General features: G+C 37.9%; 1 protein-coding gene across 1 annotated transcript in view; it reads left to right on the top strand.

Annotated features, from left to right (window-relative positions):
- Positions 1–206: 206 nt before the first annotated feature.
- LOC111867352 (DNA repair endonuclease XPF) overlaps positions 207–21,736 on the top strand; it is a gene marked incomplete at its 3' end in the record, with an annotated part of 73,984 nt that continues 52,454 nt past the window's right edge. The window contains 1 exon segment of the mRNA XM_023857130.2: positions 207–288.

Here is a 21,736-nt window from a genome sequence, read left to right as displayed (position 1 = left end):
AATGTTGACATATTTTTAGAAAATTACATATGACTTTAATGTAGTTTGTCTTGCTGCTGTTACAGTTTCTCGCGTCCAGTAGGAATTGGTGTATATGGTCACATTTCACACGAAGTCAGTGTATACTTGCTGGAAGTTTTATACAGAGAAGAAGATGAAACTGACAACTTTGATCCATACACTGCAGAACTGAACCAGAATGAACAGCAGGAGGAGACAACTAGCAATGAGGAAAGACAGCAGCCAGATGAGCAGTACAAAGCCAAGGAGAGGGGTTCAGCTTTGAATGTGAGTGGGAGCAATTTCCTAGTGTATTCCCTATAAGTATATATTTTTTCCTTTTTTATTTTTGTTCATATAGAACTTTGGTTGCATTATAGTCTGTAAATTGTTTTAAGGTAAGAGAAGTAGCGATGATGTTTGTTTGTTATTGGTACATGTTTTTTTCATCCATTTTTTATTGGGTATCAGAATAGTCTGGTGAAAGGGAAGTAATTTCATTCCCAAGCTTTATATTGATACCTTTTACACATTTATTACTTCAGCAGTTGTGTATATATTTGCCCTTGGATATGTGTAAACAAGAGTGATTATCAATGCAGTTCCTGTATAAATTGTGTAAATTTATACTTTTTTTCTTTTATAACACATTTTGGCCATTTATGACCATCATCAGGTCAATCATTTTACATTCACAGTATGCTTTTTCTGCTGCTTTTCCCCTACCTTGGCCAGTGTTTGCAATTAAGGGGAAGATCATATGTGTTATTTACAGTATTAGCGACAGTTGGTGGTGATGGTGGTGGTGGTGACAGTTGGCTCATAGATGGCGGCAAGGTTGTCAGCCCTGTGCACCAGCTGCACTTTACTCTCAAGAACATTCCAAGAATATTCTGGTGCTCATTTCTGTTAGAGGCTGAGTCAACCCCAGGGCCATATTGCGGCTGGAAGGGTTAGGTCAATTGAAAAAAAATCCAATGACCACATCAGGACATGAACCTGCGACCTTCGGGCTTGTAGCATAGTGCCTCAACCAACTATGCCACCATGTGCCCTCCTTATATAGTTAATATGCAAACATAAAATATATTACTTTAAATTAATTTTAATTTTAAATTAATTTTTTCTTGTGGTGGGGTGAGACTGAGTCCACTTGGTACATGGGCCACTAATTGGCCTTTTGTACCAATCCCAGATTATAAATGTTGGTGAATGTACAGCAGTTCCTGGAATGAGAATTGTCATTGGAAACGGAAGTACTTTGAGAGAACCTGTCCCAGTGCCACTTTGACCACCACAAATCCCACATAACCTGACCTGTACTCAAACTCGAGCCCTTCGCGGTGGGAAGCCGGCAACTAACCGCCTGAGCTATGGCATCACCTCTTAAATTAAGTTAAAATAGAATAAAAATAAGATTGGTTTATTACTAATTAAATTTTCTCATTTTGTAGTTATTAAAATGTTGTTGGTATATTTGTGTCATGTATAAGTGGCCTGTTTTCATCTAAAAGTATAATCTTGTATGTAACTGCATTTACTGCCACCACCACCACCACTTCTTTTTAAGTTATTGCAATTAAATCAGTAGAACAAGGTCTTCACTTCTATGATCACTTGCTGGTTTTGATACATGTGCACTATTTTTGTGTGTGTTCGTTTTCTTATGTAGTAAAACTTTGCGAATGGTGTTTTTCCTGGTGAGTGAATGTGTGGGAAAAGGAAAAAGTATAAATTTATTCAGTTTATATTGGAATTGTGTTGATGGGACTTACAATAAATAGTTCATTCACAATATGTTGCTGAAATACATTACTAAGAGGGTGATTGTGTATTATTTATTGAGAAGAGTTTGGTATTTCCCTCTTTGTACAAATGTTTGTGTTCCATAAACTTTTTTTTAATATTGTGGTAACATATTGAAGATTTTTTTTTTTTGTTAAAAATGACTAAATTAAAATTATATTATCATGTGTGACTAGACATTGGGTTTGGTCTGAGAATTGTAGTTATTGAATTCTTATGACTCGGAACTTAATAACACTTGCAAATCTCGACACTACAAATTACTACAGCACATATTACATAAGTCTTCTCAGTCTGTTATGTTTTCACTAGTCATTTCTTGGTATTGGCTTCTAGCAGTTGAGATTCCTCTGTTTCCATCTCACTGCTATCCACCAACAATGAGTTCTGACTCCTGACTCATGTCAGCTCATGGCTCATTACTGACTTTGTCCTGTTGGTCCTGATTTCCTGATTATGTAGCTTTTCACAAACAACATAGAAAATCACCGTGCCATACAGTTCCACTCTGGTTGTATGTGGGTTTGTTGCTTTGGAAACATGTTTACAGAGCTGTTGCCTAGCAGTGTACATCTCCTCTGGCTCCACTATTTCGGCTTTTAGGCATTGCGTCACAATATGTAACAAGCCCTAATTCCAGTATCAGGGTAAAATAAATCCTTAGCTTCAGCTCCCTAGTCCACTGTAATAAAACTAAAATTACTTTCAGAATGATACTTACAAGAAGTCATGGAATTTAAGATTTTAGCATTGGTTGTATTGCATGTAGCTTTGCAGGTGCTTTAGAACTGTGTGACTACTGTACAAAATGGCTGCAACTTTGGATACAGTCACCATTACAGTAGCGTTTCTATTTTCCTGTCTGTTATTGCAACTGCTGCATGGCATTGCATGCTTCCACTGCAGCATCTGCTCTTCGGACCATCAGCCGGTATCCATTGTATTATGATAAGCACATTTAGATTTCATTCCATAATGGCTGATACATGTTTACATGTGATGAGGAAGTGAAACATTGGTATATCATGTAGAATGACACACACAGTGATCCAGTATTTGATCTGTTAATAAAATAGTTATTTCAATTACATTATTAGAAACTAACATACAAAAAGAAAGACCATTGCATGAAGATTCGTCCTCTATGAATGAGGTGTTCAGTATGGCCACAATTATGTCTGGCAATTTCTTCAACACAAAACTGTGATGTGGTTGATTACTTGATGGCGCATATCCTCAGTTACCTTCTTACAGGCCTGATTGATTAGCGCTGCCAGATTTTCTGAGAAGTAGGGGGCCTGGAATGGGGTCAACTCAGCCTCATGAGGATAATTGAGAATCTTCTTGAATGGAAAAGTAGCGGCTTCGGTCTAGACCATGGGGGTGTATTGCGCTGGCCACGTGACACCCTTTATCCGCTTAAGTTGGCACTAACTTTGCCTCGTTGGTATAGTTCGCTTGCAGACTCAATTTTGTTGTTTGTTTTGTCTTCTAATAAAGAGTAGACTTCATTCTGCATACCAGATTTTGAAACAGCCACCTTTGTATACAGAGTTTTTTAAGTTCTGGTACAGTTACTTTTATGTATTTACAGTGCCCCCCACGAGTGATTATTGGGAAATTTGTGCCACTGCCTTTTAAAGAGAACTGTAGATGATAACTATGTCTAATGTGATGCAGTAGTGACTGTTGAGAAACAGTTGTCGGCTTGACAGAGGTCAGATCAGAGATTTATCAATGTAATGCTTCACACTGGATGCACATTTCATCTTATGAGAGATGCCTTTGTTTGATATTCTTAGAAGGCATTGATAATATAATCTTCAGACTTGACACTGCTTGCTAGACACATTGCTAGAATAGCTCAGTACAATAAGAAACTATTTTTAAATTCATCACAAAAAATACTGTATACTGCCATTGGTTTTGTTTTGTGATTTGGTAAAAATCATTGCATAAATATTGTCACATGTAGGATGGTACGCACAACAAAAATGACGGGTTTTAGTTCAGATGATAGGATTTATTGGCACCTTGGTTACAACCTCCCTTAATTACACTTAAATTACAGCACTATCTCTGATTTACACACACTTCATAGTTCACTGCACCACAACAATCATAAAGTCTTCTAATTCACACACAAATTCTTCACAGGCCGACCTCTTGTACTCTTCTGTACTCCTTGTTCCAATTCACTCTCGGCTTATGACTGAATTTGCTACAGTCAGAATCAGTGTTCCTTTATGACTGGCAGTTTGCCTCCAATCAGTTTGTCTTTGTGTCAGGCCCCTTGAGGCCCATGACTAGAGATTCTTTTTCCCAACTGAACTCTTGCAGTAATAGTCCTTATGTATGATCATCTCTGACGCTGAAATCACTTCTCTTATAAGCGTTCGGCACAGACCACACAGAAAATAAGTCATGTGATAGTACAGTTGCAGTGTGACGTCATTGCCTCTGCGTGGAAGTCTGTTTACTGAGCCGTTGCCTAGAAGTGGGTTGCATAACCTTTTCGTTCCATTGTCATGAGAGTGTATCACGTGTGTTTACCAGTCTATTACCTAGCAATGCTCTGACCATTCATGTTGCATTCCTTCTGAAATTTCTGCACATGGACCTCGGTCCCTTATGCCATTGTTGCATTCTGGGCCCTTCTACTCTCCCTGTCCTTTCTTCGTTTCTACACTACAGCACTCATAAAGTCTCCTAATTCATACTCAGATTCTTCACAGGCTGACCTCCTGTATTCTTCTGTACTCCTGGTTACGGTTCGCTCTCTCATGTTGCTACTGAATATACTACCCTGAATTCACTTCTCTTATAAACCTTTGCAATGATCTACGCAAAAAACAAGTTATATGATAGATAGTACTGTTGCAGTGTGACATCCCAGCAAAGCTCTGGCCATCTACATTACAATATTATCATCACACTGTTCTTTAATTTTATGAATTTACGTGGGTTATGTATGTTAGAATTTTATGTATATCTCCATATTCCACTTGATGATTTTCATTTAGGTTCATTCAACATATAGGAAGCAATATCTTTTTGTTCATGAGTAACCAGAGTTTATCTGAAAAGTTTTAGTGTGTTTTACAGTTAGATTAATATTGGAGTTAAGTTTGGAATATTACATACATACACATATTGTGTGTCTGTCATTTTACCCCATTTCTTCTTCCTACAGTAGTTTGATTTATTGACAAATACTGCATCGTGTTATGTATATTTTACATATTTTTAGAATGTGTTGGACTTGGAGTCTTAGAACAGTGCTGATTACCATACCTGAAATTCTGACATTTTTATGCTTGGTTTATTAACAGTGCTTTGAATAGTTCAGATTGTAGAGTGTAAAATGATAGGATGATTAGTAAATAATGAATTGGAAAGGAAATGAAAGATATTGGTCCTGACGTGGCTTACCTTGCTGTTCTGGCATTTGCCTGGGGGAACTGTCAAAAATACAAGGACCTCAGTCTGGATAGCTAGCTTTTCAGTCAAGATTTAAGTCTGGAATCTCCTGTTTACAGAGCAGTGGTGCTGTGCACCGAACCATGACGTTCATTGGAAACCTGACAAACTTTAGCAGTATTGGATAGAGTTACTTTTATAGAATCATGTATGACATTTGATCAGGATGGCAGGGCTAGATTTTGCCCTCCTGTTGTTGTACAATATGCCCAGTAGGCTGAAGTGTTGATTTAACAGACTTGTACGTAGATAACTTCAAAAGTCATGGCAACATAATTTTTCTGAAATTTTGAAAGATCCAACCCGAATTTCCAAGTTTGCCACTGAGAGACAGCAACGTCTGATTTCTAATGATGTCGCTAGATGATGCGGAAGTCCAAGGACAACGAAGTCAGTGTGATCATAACCTTCGTCGAGAATGAATGTTAGCCGGCTGGAACAGCGTTGTTACGTGAAAATAGCAGTGCTTCGCAGCAGAAATGTGACTGAATATCAGCCAGAGCTTGTGGAAGCTCTAGGTGATTGTGCTCTACCGTACAGAACTGTTGCAAGGTGGATAGAAGCATTCCAACATGGAAGAGAAGCAAGTGCCAACTTGCAACATAGTGGACGCCCTGTGTCCGTTCGTACCGATGTTTCTCATGCCATGATCGCCCAGTGCATTGAGGAAGATAGGCGCTGGTCTCTGAAGGAGTTAAGAGAGACATACAGGGATTGACCAGGCAACTGTGCATCAAATTTTACGACTCTCACTTTGAATTTTTTATTTCTTAATCACAATTGAATTTTTCGAGGATTAAAGAATGAAAAAAACAGTCATTCCGTAATGTGCAATTTTTCTTGCCTACTATACCTACACCCCTTCACACATACCTGATCTGACTAAGCCAGTCGGAGGGGTATATCATACCCTTTCATAAGTATATTTTGAACTTCCTTCACTGTAACATGTTTGCCCAAAACATTAGTTGCCATGACTTTTGAAGTAACCCACGTATATCATTGTCATGGTTATTCATTGCATATACCATGATGATGGAGACAGGAGATCACTGAAATATTGGTTTTATCTCAGCATTGAATGGCTAACTGAATGAGAAAATTTGAACACATATATTCTCTGTGAGCCTCAGATCACAGGTGCTCTTGATATGCAGCACTCTCATAATCGAAGACTTGAGTTTTGTTGCATACTTGGAATGCTTCATACAATTGTGGCAGGAAGGGAATTTTCATTTTCATTTTCATTTTCATTATAGCTACTTAGTTTCAGGGCCATAACTGTAAACCCATGTTTGATCATCTGTTACATAATTTTTTGTTAATATTTCACTGGTTTATGCACATTCAAGCAAGGAGCTGCAGAAGAGCTGTATATTTCTACTCCTGTGTCAGCAGTTGTGGAACATACTGGTTGATAATTATCAACCAGTTCATTTACAAATGTTTGGTTAAGGTGGCATGATATGAGTTACATGAAATTCCATCCTCTTTAGCGATTTCACAAGTAATGTCTTCTGTCATTTCACATAAGTCACACACTTGAGCTAGTGGTACATCATTTCTCACAGGCTGAGGAGTGCTCAAGTGCTTGTCATTTCATCCATCTTTAATACATCACTTAGTCAGCGTCTATTGCTACATTTTCTATCTTCTCACACAATTTAATGCACACACGCTTGTGTGTGCTCTCAAGGCATTGTTAAATACATGACGGACTCTGATCAGAAGAGACTGAAGGAATGGAATGGCTGTTACCTCTCCTGAACATGCAGTGATATTTTTGGACACATTTGTTGAAGCCACGTTCCTGCACAGTGCAGTCTAATGCATGAAATTCATCTTTGGAACTATGCTGTTTATCTCATATACAATTTCAGTTTCAGTTCTTTTTGATGTGACCATATTGAACTGTGCTATTTGTCTAATATACAGTTTCAGCCACAGTAATTTCGATGTGACCTCATATATTCTCAGCTAGTCATATTTTCTATAGAAGTACACATTTAAGATTGTGTTTACCATATTAACTAAGATTTCACATACCCTAACTAAGCAAGCTGATATAGCAGTATAGTTCTTCACTTTATACAGTAGGTACCCATTTTGAATTTCAGCCAGGTTACCTGCCATTGTGACTGATGTTTTTCAGATTTTTTGTTCAGATGTCAGGAATACTGTGATCAAGAAACTAATCACATGTCTCCCTAAGTGAAGGCAAGGTATTACCATTGAAAGACAATATCCATCATCCAAATTAATTTCTTCTCACCATTCATCATTGCCTTCCCATCTCATTTAATATTATATAATGTTTGCATTTGGTATAACATCTTTAAATAATATAAGGACCAACATTCAACTGTCACATAATATTTCCTTTGATATTCAGTGTTTGCTGAATTAGTTTTGAGGATTTCATCTTATGAAATATATTGTGGCATATTTGCTCAAAGCAAGAACCATGAAGCCGGCAGAGACAGCCGCTGCTAGGGAATGGCTCTACAAACATGCCTGTTGCTAGGCAACATATTTGTAACATGCGACAATGGAGTAAGGGGGAAGCCGTGTTCTCGACGCTGTCTGTGCTATAGCTGCATGATGCAACAATAGAAGAACTGTTGGGAGAGGTGCTTTCTATGTGGTCAGTGCCGAGACTATATAAAGAGAGAGAATCTAGAGACAGCAGTTAGAAGAGTAGGAAGTTGGTGTGAGATGGCTGCCAGCCTGCAAGGACGTGGGGCCTGAAGCAGAGGAATGTCCACTGGTGAAGGCACAGCACACTGAGATAACTCAGTATGTGCTACAGTGAACTGCAGAGTGTGTGAATTAGCAGTAGCTTTACAGTTTTGTAGTTATGTTCTGTAAGTGGTCAGTAATTCCAATTACCAAATCGAACGCTGTCTATAGTCACACTCTCTCACTTGACAATATTTATAGTTATTATTATGCTGCTTACACTGACACGTCTGTATGACATTATGGCTTGCCAGAATCTGACATTGCTTTTTAAAGTTCTGACTTCAAATTTCTTTGTGAATCATGGTGTATCTCATATTCAGATGAGTTATAAGTATTGTATACATTTATCTCTGGTACCATACAACTGGTTCGTCTTCTTACTCTTCCTTGTCTCTCACTCTGTCACTTCTTTAGAGCAGTGTACTTTGTATTTCACTAATTGGTGCACTGTAGTTAGCGTAGATGAAGTGCTTCCTCATGCACATTTCCTATATTGCAGTGTGTCTGTCTTAATAACCTTAGTTGAGACTATAATTTTCTGTGTTATGATGTTATGTTTGCATAATGAATGATGATTTTGTGTACTGGTGTACATTGATCATATCTGAGTGTTGTTTCTAGTTCTGTCGCTAATAGGACATTGATCACTTATCGTATGTTAATTGAAGTTATTATTGTTCTGTAGATGTTAGTTCCATTATATTTAACTCATGTTGACTGTTCTTTCATTTAGGTTTTTAACTGAAATCTTAAGTAAGCTTATAATTATAATGCTACAGTATTAGCATTGTTATAGATTTAAAGTGAGGATGTCTGCGTCATGATACCATGTCATCTGGTAGGTGATTCCCAGTGTAGAAACCTGCTGCTTTCTGCCTTGAAGGTGGAGACAGCAGGTTTCTTGACCATAAAGACAAACCTAAACTTTCATCATAGACACCTCAAATCTTATACTGTTGCAGGTTTCTAGTGAAATGTTTCCCACACTACACCACCTTAGTTATTGTCAGGATATGGTCTGAGTTGTATTATGTTTATAAAGAGGTTAGGAATTCTCTTTTATTTGAATATGAATTGTGGTTTCAGCACAAAATTAAGTTTTTAATGTAATTTATGTGTTATGTGATTTCAAATCATAAAGATAAGTGACAACTCTTTCTCGTGGGTTAAGTAAATTAAAATTGCTCCATTATATAATTTTATTTATGTATACTTTTCAGTTTTAATCAAGTAAGACTAGATTCCCAGGAAAATAAACACCAAAACATCTTCTGAGCTTCTGAATATCCTGTTTTCCATTTTCTACTGTTCGGACAGTATTCTGGTTTGGTTCATGTGGTCACTTAGGCTCTTTTGACATTACAAAATAAGGAATTTCAAGATGTTATTTCATTTCAGTCCAGTCTTGGCAGCTTTAGTTTGATTGTCAGTTAACTCCATGTCCCAACAGGGAGGGATGCAAATGGGGCTCTGAAATTCTCCTTTTGTTCATCTGCCTTGTACCATTTTTGTAAGCCATCCATATCATTCCGTATTCTCCGTATCGTTCTCATATTTGGTTGGCCACAGCTGTGTATTTCACAGCAAATCTTAGATTGTGTATTTGTGAGGTATTAAAGTTCATTACATTTATTAAACTCCTGTTTCAGCAAAACAGATCTTTCCTTTCTCTCTGTTGCTCAGCCACAGTTTCAGGGGTCACGTCCAACTTCAGTGCCCCTGTGGGGGAAATAAACCACGAAAGTTTGGTGAACTCTTCTCATTGGCCTTATATGCAATTGTAGATGTGAAGCCTGATCATAAATCATGTGCACCTATGTAGTGCACCTATGTGGGCACAGACTTTCAGACTGTTAGTCTGGCCGTACATTCTTTCACATTGTTGCTGATTGGAATCTGTGATGTAATGAACCATTCATTCATTTCCTTTATTTTCCATGTATCCATGGAGGTAAAAAACCTAGGCTGTGGAAATAGTCTCTTTGATAATAGATGTGTCCAGATACATGTAATAAATTACGCGAGTTTCATAATTAAAACCACATACATTAGTCAATTAACATAGATAATAAAATAAAAAAATTTTTGCAGTTATAATTTATAAACATAATTTAAAAAGGACATTACTATAAAAGCTTAAAAAATCAATACAATTTCATTTAAATTACCCAGATTAACTGAATTAAATGCATTACAAATTTACACGCTTATGACCAATTATCTTTCCTTCTTTCTTTCTTTATTTATTTCATTTTCCCATAAATCAAAATACATTGATACAGGACTCGTCATATCACAATACTATCAGCAAAAAACATATACAGGTAATTCTAGAGGTCAACAATACATACAAATCATGCTTATCAAAATGAAAAGCTGCATAAAAATCAAGACAAAAGATTACATCAACCACGCAAAAAACTGTATCAGATCAGCAGTCAGATTATAAATTATTTGTAAGAAGCTAGGTTTTCCATTATTCTCCAATCTAGATATTCCCGCAATGAGTAAAAGGAGCCAATATGGAGAAATTTCTTTAAGGCATGTTTAAACTTATCAACATCATTTGTCATGTTCTTAAGATTCTGTGGGAAATTATTAAATATCATAATCCCACAACAGTAGACACATTTTTGGACTTTAGTTAATTTATATGTTGAATGATGTAAATCCAAACTTTGTCTGATACGGATACTGTGTATATCAGAATTTAGTGTGAAAGTATCCATATTTTTAACAACAAACATGGATGTTGAAACTATATATTGTGAGTAAAACGGAAGAATATTTAGGTACCTAAACAGTGGATGACAAGAGTCCGTTTTTCTAGCTTTCATAATGATTCTAACTGTTCTTTTTTTAATTTTAAAAATTAAATTACTGTTGGCAGAATTGCCCCAAGATATAATTCCATAGGACATAATGGAATGTACATAGGCATAATAGGTCATCAGTAGACTCTCCTAGGACACAACGGAAGGTAAAGTTCTGATAGCATAGACAGCCAAACTTAGCTTAATTACTAATTGATTAATATAGCAGCCTCCGTAGTCTAGGGGTAATGTTCCCACCTCATGACTCAAGGTACGCGGGTTCAAACCCAGCGGAGGTCGTGGAATTTTTAAGGGCGGAAAAATTCAGGGAGCAAGTCCTCTGGGAGGGACTTTAAGCTGTGGGTCCCGTGTCATAGATTTATGGCACATAAAAGATCCTCATGTCTCTAGGAGACCTCTGAGCAAAATTAGGTAAAAAGTTTCTTGCCCAAGTAGTTTCCAGTGCCTCCAGTAGATGGGGGAAGTATTGGGTACCACTGCAAGTAGAGGGGCCGAACTCACTGGCTGAATGGGGCTGATAGCAAGCACCAGTATCAGAAGGGTATGGCGACTGTTGGAATATCAAAGGGGGACATACAGTAGATCAACAACTGGTCACGGTGCATGGGGAAACCCACCCCCTCCAATAATGAATGAATAAATGAATGAATTGATTAATATGATCTTTCCAGAACAATGATCAATGATTAGTTAAAGAAATTTGACATTACAAATGTTGTGGATTAGAGTATCACTATATATTATATTTAAGTTTTTTAACAGATTCAGTTTTGTTGCAAAGTAGGCACAATTGGTTTTACTTAAATTTAGCATTAGCGAATTGTGTGAAAACCACTCATTTATTTTTAGCAGGATCGCTTTCAAGGTAGTTTCGAGTTCTGTGGAATTAGAATTTGAACACCGTATACTAGTATCATCCGCATACAAAATTGGTATAGATGATTTATATACTACATAAGGCAGATCATTGATATACAAAAGAAAAAACAAAGGCCCAAGTATCGAACCTTGTGGAACACCCTGTTTAACCTTTTGCCATTCAGAAACACCCTTTCTATAATTATTATTTATTAAAGTTCTTTGGTATCTATCAGTCAAGTAAGATTTAATCAGCTTCCCTGCTATACTATTGATGCTGTGAAACTCCAATTTAGCAAGCAGTATGTCGTGATTGACACAGTCAGACACCTTGGTTAAATCACAAAATAATCCTCTGACAGCTAGTTTGTTATTAAGTGCCAATAGAATATTATTTATTAAGTTAAAGGTAGCCATATCAGTAGTTGATTTGGGTTGAAAACCATATTGTTCTTGCACCAGTATCTCATTTACATCGATATGATTTTGCAGTCTCTTAAAAATGACTTTCTCGAAAATCTTGGAAAAGGATGTAATCGGAGATATGGGTCTATAATTAACAATATCACACCTGTGACCCTTTTTGTAGATGTGATTAATTTGAGAATACTTCAAGCAGTCTGGAAGAATACCAAGGCTCAGTAGTTTATTACATATATAAGTTAATGGAGACAGAATGAACGGTAGGCTTCTTTTTAAAATATTTTGCGGAAGCTCATCGTATCCATGTGAACTCTTCAATTTTAAAGACTTAATTATGTGTTTAATTTCACTGGTGGTTACTGGAGTCATATTTATATTAGGGAATGGATGTTGAAATAGCTTGAAGAGATTGTTTACGAAATCCATGACATTAGAAGATGAGCTAGGTTGAGTTTGGGGTTCTTGGGCAGAAAAATAATTATTAATAGTATCAGCTATTATTTGTACATTGTTAACATAGTTTGCCCTCAATATTTATACTTGGGACTGAATTATTAACAAGTCTTGTATTGGTGACATCTTTAACGATGCCCCAAGAAGTCTTAATTTTGTTTTTACAGTTGGAAATTGGCTTCTTATAGAATGATTTTTCTGCGTCTTGAAATGCCAGGTGTTCCATCTTTATGGTGGGTGCATTGTGCAACATCCTAGAAGTTGATTTCCATAATGGGTCTAATGTTGTGGTATGTGGGTAGATAGGTGTATTTAACTTCTGTTTTAATTCTTCTGATTGAGTCATTTTTGTTTGTATTGTTTCAGGATCTCATTGTTAAGTTTTAACTCAGTATTTATTCGTGTTTCATGTTATAATTTCACACAGTACTAGACCAATCCTTCTGCAGTTTGACAGATGTTAAATTTCCTTAATTTTATTCTGGGCTTAGTAAGGAACATAATGATGCTGACATGTCTGTAAATCCAGTCACTTTCACAATTTTATGTGAAGACATTTATGAATATCCTGGAAACTGAAGTGCCTTTAAACCTGTCTGTCAGTTATTCACTAACAATAGGGAAAATTCAAAATCAGTTTTATCCAATATTCTCTTTTGTTTACTGTTTGTTTCCAATTATCAAATGGTACTCGTGTTACCTTTCCCAGGTTTTAAACTGCTAATTTCTTGTTACAGTGCATTAGTGTAGTGCATTGAGAATTCTGTTTATATGACATACACTACTAAAGCATTTTTCTTTAAAGTATCAAGTTAACTGAGGCCATAATCTGGTATAGAATTTGGAAATTGGAGGACATGAATTGATAATGGATTCAGAATTAATGTTTTGGGGGCTTAGGCCACAGTTCAGAATTACTGGGTTTTGGGGCTTTGTCCATCATCGTGTATTCTAGAAACTAGAGAATATATTTCAGAAACTGCATCCATTTCCGTTCTCAGATGAAGGGGAAGGCACTTACTCTGTTGGTTCCCTTAGAAAGAGCTAACCTAAATCACTAGACAGCTTATATGTGAGTCTGAATTTTATATTATGACTGATGGTCAGTCAGCCATTCTGTCTTGGAATAGAACCCCCATCTGGGGCTTACTACCAGATTTTTATTACTGTCAGACATTTGCAGGTCAGACAATGCATTTGCATTGCACTGCCTCTGACAAGGGGACAGGTCTGTCGTTTTCAGTTTCTGCTGATCCTTGCCAGTGCAGTCACTTTCGGGTCTGAGTCCCAATGGACTCATGACCATATATTACTGTCTCAGATTCGAGACTTCCCTTTTAATTGCCTCCAACTCGCAGGGGTACAGTGGAGGTATTGGACCCCTGAGTCCAGACTTCTTTGAAGTGAGATAACAGGAAAAATATGCAATGAAAATCATGATAAAGCATGCACAGACCTGAAACTAAGATAGAAAAGTAGATGAACGTTTTATGCAACAAACCAAGTCCATGAAAACCAGTGTATGAGATTAAATGGAGAATTTTGTGAAACCATTTTGTGCCTACCGCTAGTGCCATCCGTGGAGTAAAAATTGAACACTTGGGATTAAAACCTTATAGAAAACCATGAAGAATCTGTCACATGATACTGTTATTCCCTGTGAGTTGATAATCTTGTTGCTGCTAAGGAAGATCCAGATGGGAAAAATGTCTGAACTGAGTTGGCTGATAGGAATTGGTTAAGCATGACATATGAGCCAGTTTCTTGTATTTACTGCACCTGCTGTTGACTTTTATTTCCAAAATCCTAGATTCATCCCAGCCTATCCTGTGACTCTCTTCATAGGCATGTTGGGCTAATTTTGATTTTTCTGGAAGATCCTCTTTGAGATTGTGCCTATGTTCACAAAGCTGTGCAGCTAGAGATGCAGCTGGTCACTTTCACATGGAATGCTATAGAGATGCACTGTGGCGTCTGTTGCAGATCTCTTTCTCGACTGCTTTTCTTGAGTGAACTCCTGAGAGTGTGATTTGTTTTGAAGATCATCCTAATGTTATATAAGTTCCCCGTACATTTTAATTTTTTTTTAACATCCTTCACATGTGGGATATACACAGAACCCAGAGGCCATTCCTATGTAATTGAATGACTGCTAACCTTGGAATTAATAACCAAGTCAATGAAACCTTGGGGATAAATGCTGAACTGAAGACAGTGTCTAAGGCTACTAATTTCGTTAAACAGACCCTTCCTTTCTTGGCATTTGGTTTGATTTGAAGCTGACATATCGGCCAGTGTGGGTGGGGTTTCTGCAGATTTTGGTAGCTAGTGTAATCTCTTACCTGTTGACCAGAAATCCAGAAAAGGAATCGCTCTGACTCTGTTTCCATTGTAAAAATGGATGGGCCTTAAACTCTTGATGTAAGTAAGTAAGTAAAGCTATCCCTGTAACAGGCCATGAAGGCCCGTAGGGTTGTGAGACGTTGAGGGTCCCACATTGTCTAGACAATCGGCTTGAAGATGGCGGTAAGTTTGTCAGCCTTACGTGCCGGCCGCGCTTTACTCCCCAGGAAAATTATTTATTTAATTCCTCATACTCATTTCTGTTAGAGGCTGAGTGAACCCCAGGGCCATAGTGCCGCCGGAAGGATTAGGTCAACTGAAAAAAATCCAATGACCTCATCGGTATTTGAACCAGCGACCTTCTGACTTGTAGCATAGTGCCTTAAGCACTACGCTGAGGAATTTCTGTAATTGCTTTGTGTCATGATGTCAGACCACAAATCTGTCATCAACATACCAGAAGCACAGCGATGGCTTGTGCTGTGTCAAGTCAAAAGCCAGTTTCTCAAAATGCTCCATGTAGATGTTGATCACGATGGGTGACAGAGAGCTTCCCAAAGCCATGTCACCTTTCTGTTGGAAGATCTTTTATCATCCACCTGAAAATATGTGGTTCTCAAACAAACTTCTAGCAGTTCCATGATGGTTTTGGCTTGCAAGACAGACCATTGTGCCAATGTGTCATTGTTATATAGCTTATTTCTGATAACTTGTGGGGCTTTATGGACGGGTACATCAGTGAAAAGACTAGCAACATTAAAGCTAATGAGAGTATGAAGAGATTGAAGGTTTGCAGACTGCACCAGCTGTAGAAAGTGATTGAGGTTAGTTCTTTCTAGGGGACCGAACAGAGTAGGTGTATCCCCTCCTGCTGAGGATGGAAACAGATCCAGTTTCCAAAATGTTCTATACTCTAGTTTTTAGAATACTTGATGGTGAACAGAGTCCAAAACCCCAGTAATTCTAAGTGTTACATATATTGTCAGAACCCTGTAGAACCTACTTAAGCCACAATTTTATTAAGTCTATTAAAACATCTTGTAATTCAGATATTTTAAAGAAGTATTTATCAAAATATTTGTTGGCATTGCACTTTACAAACCTTTTTAATTCCTAATTTTTTATGTGCTAGGCCATGCCCCGTTGCTTAGTTATTTCTGCACTTTTCATGATTTGTGCACAAAATGATTCATGTACTAGCACCCACCCAAAACTGGAAAAAGCAATATGGAAGTCTGTGTGACAAAAGCAATATAGTAGCACTTAGCAGTATGGACGCTTTTGGCACAACACTGCTGTGGTAACACATATCATTGAATTAGTTGACTTGAATGACAAATTGTGCACATGTACACTTACATGTTCTTGTCCAGACAGTTGCTTTAGAGAAAGTTTTTATATAAACATTTTCTTGTTAATAGGGACGCTGGGAAATGCTGAATTGTTTCCAATAATTGAACTTCTTAATTTTTTATGGGTGCATCATTATTACATGAAGCCATGGTTGTTGTTTCTTCTTGTCTGAAGGTCCAACTTGTCAAGACCAGAAAGACAGGTCCAAGTTTGTACACTTTCTCCATATATAAAAGGATAGATCCCACATGAAATTCTACAGAGTTGTGGTTTGATGAAAGAGCCCTTAGAATATGAATATTATAGTTTCAACTTATTTTTGAACTTAACACTTTGCGGACCAGCGATTTAGCTATTTAAATCACCCTGGTGACCGGCATTTTTAAACATACTACCCTAACTTGTGCACTGTTCACTTTAAAAATTAATATAAAATCTCCTAATTAATTTTTTGAACTAAAATTTTTGGAGAACGCTTACCAATGCTCCTAGAAGTGCTTGAGGGTGTGATATTTCTGGAAACATTCCCCTTCGTGAAGTGGCATTACACAGAACTTGCAAATGTAGACATACTCTTTTTTTGTGAACTGTGCAAACACAGCATTGCCTAGAAGGATTCTTCCCCTTCGAATGTTCACTCTTCACAATTTTCACGAGGGTATTTTTCTGCATATCACTCAAGAGTCGCCCTGGGGGGTCCACATGAGGCCTTCGTGGGGTGGGAGTTGATGGGCCCGGTCGCGTACTAAGTCTTTGTGTGACCCTGGTTCTGCCGCCACCATCTGGACTGTAGCCCAGGCCTTTGCCACATTCATCAGAAATGCTTTGTATTTCAATTTTGAATCATGGTTTAGATTTTTTTAGATTTTTTGCTGTCCCCGTAATGTTACTACGAGCAATATTATTACCCACATTATTGTCGGAGCTACTATCACTTACTGTCTGTGGCCACAATTCTTTGTTGTCCCCCATCACTGTCGCTGTCTGAATGACAATCCATTACTACGCGTCTCACAAGGCAGGTCAGCTAGGTCATCAGAGGAGAATTTGTCCTTGATCCATTCTCCCCACTAGCTACTGGCTGATATACACAGCTTGAAGAAGGCAAAGCATTTTCCTTTATGGTTGGTTAAGTAAACAGCGAGGTCAAGTTACGACTGCTAACTAAACATTCCAGAGTCTTATCATGCATCTGCAGGCAGTTGTGTTCAATGTAGGTGGCCCAAAGCAATGTATAGTGTGTTGCAACTTACCATGTTCTAAAAACGTATTAATATGTGATCGGTCCACCACGTTTAAAAGCGAAAAACGTATTAATGCGTGCGCAGTCCACAAAGTGTTAAGTAAAAAAAGTATATTATTCTGGAAAATGTATGTTTCAGAAAGTATTTATTGCTGATCATAGTGATTTGCATGGCCTAAGGCATGTACGTACGCTCTCCTGCCATTATAACACTAGATTGCTGGATTGAAGGTTTGAATCCCACTTGGGACATGGATGTATGTGTATGTTTCTCTGTGTTTATGTTGTGCTGTGTAGTTGGAGGCTTGCTCTCCCCTGACCAGGGAGTCTTACCAAATTTCTGTAAACAAAATTCTGAAACCGAGAAATTGGAGGTCCATAGACTGCTTTGTCTGTAGTGCCTCAAGAAAGGAAGAAGATGATACTATATAATATTTTGTTTTTGATCATGTAGATTTACAGATTAGTTATTTAAAGCATTAGTAATGTTGGTATATATTTCAGAAGTGAAGGGATTATACGAAGGCCATTCCGTATATAATGCCTCCTATTTATTTGTGTTAATACGTAGTCTGAGCTGGATATTGGTGGTGTTGTAGTAAAGATTGAATCTTTCCGCCAATGTATTGTTAGTTTGGTTGTCATGCAACAGATAGCGACAGCAGAGCAGTCTGCCAAAGTGGCATCTGACATAGAAGTGCGTACGAAATAGAGATGTGTTATTGAATTTCTCACTGCCAAACAAATTGAACCCATTGACATCCATTGACGCTTGCTAAAGGTGTACGGAGACGATACAGTGGATGTTAGCACAGTGAGGTGCTGGGTAGTGCGTTGCAACAGTGGCAAAAGTGAAGTGCATGACAGGCCACGCCCTGGGCGTGCCTGCTCAGCTGCCACTCATCACAGTGAACAGCACCTCGATCCTGGAGCCTGGTGAGACTGTCAGTTCTGAACACTACAAGACGACGCTGACTAAGCTGAAAGCCCGCATTTCCTAAGTCATACCAGAAAAGCCAACAACCTTTCGCTTGCAACACGATAACACTAGACCCCATACCATTTTGGTGACCACCGCGCACATTGCAAAGTTTGGCTGGACTGTCCTACCACATCCACCTTATAGCCCCATTTAGCACCTTCAGACTTCCATCTCTTTGGGCCTCTGAAAGTTGGACTACGTGGGCAACATTGTCCAGACAACGATGCTGTCCTTGCCTCTGCTGGCGCAGGCTTTTACAGGCTCTTGTTCATCGCTGGCAAAAGTGCATAATGAATGGTGATGATTATGTGGAAAAATAACTGTAAGTAGCTGAAATCTTGCTCTATTTAACTGTGTTATTATGCTTTCTGTATCTGTTGTAGTTTTCATTAAAAAAATAGGAGGCATTATATACGGAACGCTCCTCATATATATTTTACTAATACATATATAATATATGTTCATGTTTTGTGGGCAGAAAGAATCTCCAAGTAGGTAGCACTTAAGAATGATAGTGCAGGATTCTAATTGGTGTATGAGCTTGATTGGAAAGTTCCATGGCAGACTTTTTTTTGTGATGCTGTGATGGCACGGGTGGCATAAATGACACAGTAGTCCATTTAGCTTATTTTCAGAGTAGTCTCCCTGATCAGAGACCTTGATTCCAGTGAAATACTACTGGTGCCTGTATTTTGAACAGAATTCTGTTCCCATATTTCACTTCATGCAATCTCTGGCACTCTTTGAATTGGCTTTCATTTTAGTATGTTTCTCAATTCTGGAAATAAAAGAAGTTCCTCAGTATCATATTCAGTGGTTATGGTGGGGAGTGGTGCACTGATAATTTCCTTATGAATACTATATTAAAGTGTGTTCATTTTACTTAGTGAGGAACCGCCTCATGTTAAAATACCCAAGTTCAAGTCATCTGGCAATGGCCACAGGAGGTGTCAGTTTCTGTTACAGCTTCATGAATTCTTTCACTATTTTGTTGCCATGAATATGACAGTGACAGTGACTGACTGATTGCTCAGTGTGTGACATTTATTGGTAGTGCAATCTTGCATTATCTTCACCGATTCCAGCCATTCCAAAATGAAGTTCTATGTAGCATTTTGTGGGTTCTGTTCTTTTTCGGTGCTTTTAATAGAATTTGATGCAGACGTGTTGTTGCTCCTTCACATTGCATTGATAAACATTTCAGCACAAAATGAAGTTTATGTTATGACCGAGTCTAAGTAGCAGTTTCCTGCTGCCAGATGGGGTGATTGAAAAAAGTGTTGCCAACCATATGACTTAATTTCCCAAACGTATTATTAATTTATCTACACTAAATTCAGTTCTGAAACTTTGTTGGGGGGGGGGACTACAGTCGTAGCTTGATGTTACACATTTGAAGGGACCACCTAAAATAAAATCAGTGAAATGTAAATGGGGTAACCTAAAGAAAATGTGGTTGCTCTTTACCATGCATGTAAAATATGCATGTTTGAATACATTGGTTGCAAGCCATTTAGAACATGCATGCCTGCAAATATTTCAAAGATTTCCGCTGTTTGGAGGAAGGTCCTTGCTAAGCATAACATGTTTCTATTTATTTGCAGTTTTAACAATTATTTTTAATGTAAAAACTGATAGGTCCAACCATGATGCCAGTTTGACACATGTTCATTACTTGTATCAACTTGCATTATAATACTAATTTTTTCATATAGTGTAAATTCCATCTGTTTTGCTTTATCCATATTTCAGGGCAAAAAGGAAATTACTAAATGGCTTACCATGTTCATTTATGGACAATGCCTGGTGTCATACACATTGTTAATAATTGGCTTCATAGCAAAATAAATGTCTCCAACTGCCCAAGCATATTAGTGAACATGAAAGTGTGTTTGTGGTTCCAAAACTTACAGAAAGATATTCCTAGTTTACTGTGACAGACCTTGAACAAGAGCACAGCAGTGCTTGTGTTTCCATGAATTTTCCCAAATGGAGCAATGTACAAGGTGCTGCCCAAAATTTTAACGTAGCATGAAGACTGCTCATAGTATGGTAATGAGCTGCTAGTTGTCACAAACTGTATTCTTTGTGAACCATTGTACCAAGCGGTATTGAGCTATGTGCACACGTTCATTTTTTATGTGCATTGTTCTAAAGTTGTGTTAGTGCTGTTTTGTGAAGGTTGTTAAAATGACTGATGTGAAGAAACAATGATTTTGCATCAGATTTTGTTTCAAACTTGGTAAGATGGCAGTGGAAACACACAGAATGCTTAAAGAAGCATTTGTTGATAATGCCCTAGTCCTAACACAAACCTACGAGTCAGTCAACAATGACTAGCATTCTGGATGACCTTCAGCATGAACCGCGACCAGAAAAATGTGACAAAAGTGTGAGAGGCTATCCTAGAAGACCAGAACAATTGATGATGTTTGTGACATTGTCAAACTGTAATATGGAATGTGTCAGTGAATTTTGTTGCAAGAGCTCAACATTTGGCACATTGCAGTGAAATTTGTGCCCAGGCTGTTGAGCAGTTGCCAAAAGGAACACTGCATTGCTGCTCTCAGCTTAAGGAACAGACCGAAAATGATTCCAACTTGATCTCAGCCGCCATAACTGGTGATGAACCTACGGTTTACAGATATGACCCTAAGAGGAAGCAGCAGTTGTCTCATGGAAGACACCCAATTCACTGTGACCCAAGAAAGCATGACAAGTTTTAACAATGCCAAATTGAGTTTTTTTGTACTGAAGGCATTGTGCATAAGGAATTTGTTCAACCATTACGGACTGTGAATGGAAACTTCTATTGCAGTGTTCTGAGGTAGGTGTGGGAAAATGTCTGGCACAAATGTCCAGTCAAGTGGTGAAACAATTCCTTGGCCCTGCTCCATGACAATGCACCCACCCACGTGTCACCCCCTTGCGGGGCAGTTTTTAATTTCAACGAAAATGACAGACATCCTCCACCCTCCATACACACCAGACCTTGGACCCTATAATTTTTTTTGTGTTTCTGAAAATGGAATTAACCCTTTGACGTGGTCATTTAAATTCCGCGGCCGCGGCTCCTGCGGTAATATATTCAGCCGGCCATTTAAATTTTGCTCGAAAATTATTTATTCATCATTGTTCTTAAATTCTATGAGATAGGAACATGAAACTTTCACTAAAATGATCTTAAAAGGTGGTTTTATAACCTTACCTTATAATATG

The sequence above is a fragment of the Cryptotermes secundus genome, unplaced genomic scaffold (assembly GCF_002891405.2).
Source record: "Cryptotermes secundus unplaced genomic scaffold, Csec_1.0 scaffold65, whole genome shotgun sequence".
NCBI lineage: Eukaryota > Metazoa > Arthropoda > Insecta > Blattodea > Kalotermitidae > Cryptotermes > Cryptotermes secundus.
Note: the sequence above shows the minus strand (reverse complement) of the source record. Positions and strands in the feature narration are given on the sequence as shown.